This window comes from Nuphar pumila, chromosome 5 (genome assembly GCF_984573655.1).
Source record: "Nuphar pumila chromosome 5, dmNupPumi1.hap1.1, whole genome shotgun sequence".
NCBI lineage: Eukaryota > Viridiplantae > Streptophyta > Magnoliopsida > Nymphaeales > Nymphaeaceae > Nuphar > Nuphar pumila.
Window position 1 is genome coordinate 126,412,333 of NC_143253.1, and position 6,689 is coordinate 126,419,021.

The following is a 6,689-nucleotide window of genomic DNA, read 5'->3' on the forward strand; positions in this document are numbered from 1 at the left end:
ATAAAGATAATCCTTGTAAGATTAATATGCAAAACATGCAATGAAGCATCAATACACTAATAATATGTTCCATGCCAACCCAAGCTCAAATTGGTTTTAAGCAGACCGATCACTGAAGAGAGAGAGACAAGTGAGACCAAGCTGAGTTGACGATGAAACGAGACGGTTTGAGAGACAGCCAAATAGGAAAGACTAAGGGGGCCATTAGGGACAGCCTGTCCCGTGACTCCACGTGTCAACATGTAACGCACTTGCACTGTTACCAATGAAGATCTTTGATGAGGAGGAGTGTTCGGGAAGGGAGAGAGGAGGTGGCTAAAACACTCATTGGAACGTTAACTGGTCCATGCCCAGCCAAAAACCAAAACCTAAAATAAAAATTAAAAAAGAGATATATATATATATATATAGAGAGAGAGAGAGAGAGACCGTGCAGAGGGGATATTCTGTGGGACGCCTTTTCTACAGGGTGGATATCTCCACACCAGTGCCAGGCGCGCGTGCGCCGTGACCAGTTGGCCTTCTGTATGCTGAGAAAAAAGGACCTCTTCTTAGATGCGAGCATGCTGATTTGTTAATTTGGGCACATATTTTTTTCCTTAAATAAAAGAATGTAGCATGACTTTCTTTCTTTCTTTTTTCCTTTTTTTAAATTGTTTAAAGGCTGTAATATTCTTTAGTTTAGGATGGATAAAGATATTTAAAATTATGCTTTTTGTACTAATTTGACTGCTTTTGTTTGTTGACTGCTTGTTAACTACAATTTCACATGTGCTTTGGTTTCTCCTCCTCTTTTTCTTTTTTTAATATTATTTATCCTCCTTGTATTTTGATGGGATGCATTGAGAAACCCCCCGAACCATACATTCACTTGGCACATTATCTTTAGGGAATCCAAGTACAACCTTCTTTTGTTGTAAAATATGCTATGACAAATGGTGTTCTTGAGCATCAGATTAGTAAAAAACCACCTGTTTTGCAATGGAAAAGAATGATGTTTCAATGAGTTTTACGACTAATTGGTTTGTCAAAGTTTTTAAATCATCTAGTTTACATTGGTTATAAAAGTCATTCTTATGTTTTATAGCCATTGAAAATTTAGAGTTTCTCGCATGCCCTTTTATTAAGATAAATTGAGAATCCAAGATAAGGTCAAAGCGAGATGAGCTGCTTATCATCATGATGGGCGTCAAATGCAAGTGCAGTGATGTATAAATTTCAGGCACACTAAGGTGGTGTTTGGATGAAACCACTTATCCAGATGAACAGGAGGAAGTGGGATCTTCTATTCCAGATGAAATGTGATTTCCCAGCTTATCTTGTTTATTTGGATAAGTGGGTGCACCCAAACACCCCCTAATAGGTGAAGAGATCTTTTTTTTGATAGGCAAGCTGGGGTTAGTCAGACCCCCACCAGTTACACAAGGTACCATTGGGTTTTGAACTTGCAACGTCCCAACACAAGGTGACGTGCACTAACAGTTCCTACCAAACAAGGGTAGCCCCCGTTGGTTAATAAGTGGAGAGATTTGAGCAAATAAACAAGACCCAAATTCTCTTTTTTAGATTTTCTTTTGGTAGCATTCAGTTCTAGCCTTGGATGTTACTAAAATGGCCAAAATATGTAGGTATTCTAGGTTCCTCCAAATAGTAAGAAATTCAAAGACCCAAAAATTGATAGATCTCCAATGGCATGAAAAAACGTACCAATAGTAATATCTATGACAATAATGTTAGGAACATAGCTGGATGATACGATTCAATTGATTATGATGGATAACCCATTCAAAAGGACAGCTGCCCCAAGTACCAACATTTCGTTCTCATGTCTCTTTGCTGCACTCCATGGATGTGTTCCAATAGCTGTGAGCAATAACTTGTCTTTTATACTTTCATGACAACAATGGGGAGTTGTATCATGCATTCATGAATATCCTCCTAGGTATTGGTGGGATAGGCTTATCAAAAGGGGGGCTCTAATGATTCTTGAGCATTTTGTCTCCATTTGCAATGGCCTTTTTGCAAGACCAGAGGACCACGAAGTATCACAATGACAGGACTTCTCTTCTAATAATGTGGGCCCACAATACAAACCATAAAGATTGAACTGTGACCACTCTGCAATCCCTATTCCACATTTCTCTCACTCTCTCTCTCATCATCTGGTTACCCTATTTCATATCTTATTGATATCTGTTTATAAACCATGAGGTTTCTTCAATATTGCATGTATAAAAATCGACTTTATTTTAAAAGCAGAAATGATAGAGAAGTGGCAAGGATTATTTATGGGGTTATTCCAATTGGGGGTGGTCTAAAACAGCCAGGTTTAGGCCTCTGTGTGTACCATATGTGTTTCTTAGCTTGTAGAGGGTTTGACAAGTCATAATAAATGATTGCTATTTACAAGTATAACTAACGTACATGGTTTTGAGTAGGAGAATATAACATTCAAGTTTTCGCATCCTCATGCTTTTCTTCCTTCTTTTCCCGTTTTCATGATGTAGGAAATCAGTCTCGCTATTAAAAAAGTTCAAACTAAAAGTGGATATGATGTCCCCATTAGGCCAAGTTTTTCTTGTCTTTCTAACAAAGTGACTAATCTTTTTGCTCGTTCTAGAGGGAAAATTGTCAGTCAATACAGACTGAATAAGACACATGACCTTGGAAAAGATCGATAAAACAAGAAAAGTATGAAGGAAATGAAAAGGTACACCATGTAGAGCGAGAGAGTGTGTGTGAGAGAGAGAATACCATTGGACAGCCCTAGGGTGGCCGAGCTAGGCTAGCATAGTACACAGTTAGGGGCTATGCTTGGTGCCAACCTTGTTGTCTCCTCTCTTTGTTGTTTTAGTTGGATGTCGACGACTTAGAGAGAAAGAGAGTTGTTGTATTTCGTAAGAACAATTGTGTTTTAGAAGTAAAAAATAACAGATTATTGGAAACCTAAAAGTCAAGTCTTCAGTGCCATGCTTGCAATATGTGAAAAAGATAACGCATTGACATTTCATGTTCTTCATCACAAAAGATAGTGTCAGATGACTCTAAGGGTGTGTTTGACTCGCAGATGCACCTAGTTGGGGGCGGGCCGGTCCCTGCCTGAGAGTTGTCCTGCATTTGCTAAGTAGGGCTCACAGCGTCGGGAACAGGATGCAGTGCGTTCTGTGCGATGCTTTACAAAGCGTCAGCACAGGACACGTCATTCCCACCCCTCGGGGTGCGACTGGTCAATACCAGACAAACGTTGCATGTTCTGCCAATGTGGAGTTTGTTTGGTGTATCAAGACTCGAGAAAAACATAAAAACAATTAAATATACAAAATGTTAGAGCTATCAAAACTTAGAGAAACACATTGAATAAATAAAATAAATTAAATCTCACATCGGGCTTGGGTAGCTCTTTCCACCTTTGACGAGTGTTGGAACGTGACAACACTTCAGCTAAGCATACACAAACTTGAAATAGGTGTGAGATTGAGGATTTGGGTCCTAGACTAAGATCGATATGGGCTTGAACTATGCTAGGTGGGTTAGACCAAGTTCTGCAAGGATTCCAACCGAGTAAGGGTGTACTTGGAAGACAAATACCAGATTTGAAATAAGCAGAGTGACCCCCTTATTTATACTTTTTCTGGTGGAGAGACCCAAAATGGATGGATTGTTTTCATTGAATGAACTTGAAATGAAAGGCTACAATTTGTCCAAGGCATGTTACCTTAGATAAAGGTTTTATTTTTTTAAAGAGGATTTAGAAATGATGATATTCAGTTCTAAGTTTGAAAGGCAAATGGCACGAATATGGGAGAGATGCGCTTTCTAAAAAATAATCTGAATCTGTTGATTACAAATTGTGTTGATGATATATTTTCTGTTAATAACAAATTGATGTATTGTTAACCCATTTGGTAGCGATAAATTATGGGGGTGACTGGCTCTTGACGATAATCGAATGTGTTGTCAAGGGATGCTCACATAACCCAAAAAATGACTATTTCTAATGATAATTCAAGATATAATAATGTCAATTCAAGGTATGATAACACTAATTAAATATGATGTTATCACCCAAGAACTTGTTTTGGTCATAACTTTTGATCTCGGTGTCGATTTAACCTGATTTTTAACGTTTTGAAAAGTTGAAAGCATCCTCTTTAACTTTTTTTTGGAAAAAAAAACTTAAAGAGGTCATTCTAAATGTCAAAAATCATATTAAAGTTAGCCTTAGTGATGAAATTCGAGGATTTTGACATAAAAATATCTTGATCCAAAATGGGGTGTCCACTAAACAAAAAATTATTATAGATCAAGTACAAAGGCATATTACAGAAGCCTAGCTGGAGTTGTGTTTGAGCTCACATTGATATCTTCTTTATTAATGGAATTGGTTGTCTCTTAAACTGGACCTCATGTGCTTTGGTGTGATAATTTAGGTGCCACATATATTACAGCTAACCAGATGTTTCATGTTAAAACAAAACATATCGAGATCGATTTTCACTTCTTTTGTGAAAAGGTGCAGAAGAATCAATTAATAATAAGATTTGTCTCTTCCAATGATAAGTTGACAGATATCTTGACCAAGCCACTTACATATCCATGAGACAATATTTTGAGATCCAAGCTCAGTCTTATAGACAACAAGATGAGCTTGAGGGGGGGGGGGGTTGAAGACCTGGAGTCCACATGTGAACTAGGGTCACATTTGTCGGGGTGTCAAGAGAATCATACTCCTACTCAAAGAAGGATATCATGGAGCTTCCCTAACGAAAACACATGAGACTCTAAGCCTCCTATTGTAAAAAGGTCTTTAAATCCTAATGAAAAGAAATTATATCAAGCCAAATTACATGTACCAACTTTCTCCATATAATGGAACCTTTCTCACAAAAAAACAGTGAGTGAGAGACAAAGAAACATTAGTGTCATGGATGTAGGTTCAAAATTTGAACTGAACCACGTAAAATCCAGTGTTTTTTGTGAGGTTATGAGTGTGTAGTTTGCCACGTAAATCTTTACACACTTTTCTTATGGAAAGAGGTTCCTCAATTTGTGCACCCACAGTGAAGCCCGCAAAGTTGCATGGAGCTTCATGCATTTTTGCAAAAATGATTTTTTGTGGCACACAGATGTGCCCTAAAGGGGTGTTTTATTGCCCTGGACATGAGATCCTAGTCAATCTCATATACATGGATCTCCGACCCGACCTCTTTCATTGTTTGTAATGCCATATGAGACATCCTACACTAAATCGGATGCCCAGGGATAGCGACCATGTCTCTAGTATTAGTCACACTTTCTCCTATTTATGAATAAAAAAAAAAAGAACCTGATGGAGAATTGGATCTTTTGTAAAAGAAGGATCAAATTTTAATTCTTTTTTTAAGGTAACATTAATTGTTAATTCTAACATAAGTAGGGGTTAATTTGGCTTTTTTGGATTTATAACCTGAAGAAGACCTAGTTGTGATGGCTTAGCCTGCCATACCTACTGTGATGAACTTTATTCGTCACCAGTATGCCATGTCGCATGTGCTGCGGTGGTGCCTTGGTGACACGCGTATTGCTATGTGAAAAACCCATGTTGATGATCATGACATGTGGCGGTGGCATAAGGCAATGCAACATGCTCGTTAGCAGCTCAACAAGCAAGCATTAGTATGTGTCGCATATCTCAAGTGCATCTGCTCAACTCCATGTTCCATGTCACAGGAGTCTCTTCGGCCACCCACGACCACATGCCATGCTTCGGGAGTTCTATGTCGTCTGCAGCCCGTCTCAACTTCATGCCCGTAAATGAAGGACTTTTATGCAGAATTCATTATACATTAATTGTCGAGTATTCTCCCACACAATCATATATATATGAGAAACATGTTTGTGAAGTCAGAACACGTAAATGAGCAACTTTATCTGTGTTACGCCAGTGCCCACACAGGCCTGCCTAAACTTTGGAGTTGCATATCTCCATACACATTGAGAATTACTGAGTCAAGATCAAAATCTCATTGATACATTTATATGTGAGGAAAATCGTGGTGTTGTCGTTTTGGCAAAATATGACACTTCATCTCAAAGCACCATTGAGGATAAAAATTGTTGCGTTCACAAGTGTTATTTGGGTTTTTTCTACTGGTGGGGGATCAACACCTGTATAGGAACCCTTCCTCTTGACTTGCATTGATCCACCACCATGCAATATAGGTTAGGAAAACTCTATATCTCATGAGTAGCATATCGAAGTGGACGGGGATGCTCACGATTATACAAATTTCTCACTTGGGCATCTAAAGCACGTGTAGGGCTTGTTCTTGCTCTTTACCTTGTCGCCCATCCTCACGCCCTTGGGAGGGGCTCAACAATTGCATGTTGAGCGACGATGATTTCTTTTGACTAGAGAGTTTCACCACGTCATACAAGCAATTGGCTTTGGCTAAGAGGTTGAAAGACCTTCTCCGTCATTATAGGAGGCTCTTGTGGGGTGCGATATATGCTCTGCATGGGCCACAAGTCCCAAAAATCAATATGTCCCTTGTTCGGTTCATTTTCAAAACTCGATACTCACTCAAATATTCGTGATGCTCATTCAGACGCATAATTGGCTCTACGACTTTCGATTGCTCATGCTATCGTCACATAAAGGCAACACACTCATCTCTTGTTGGCTTGAACACTTATATGCCAAAGGCCTC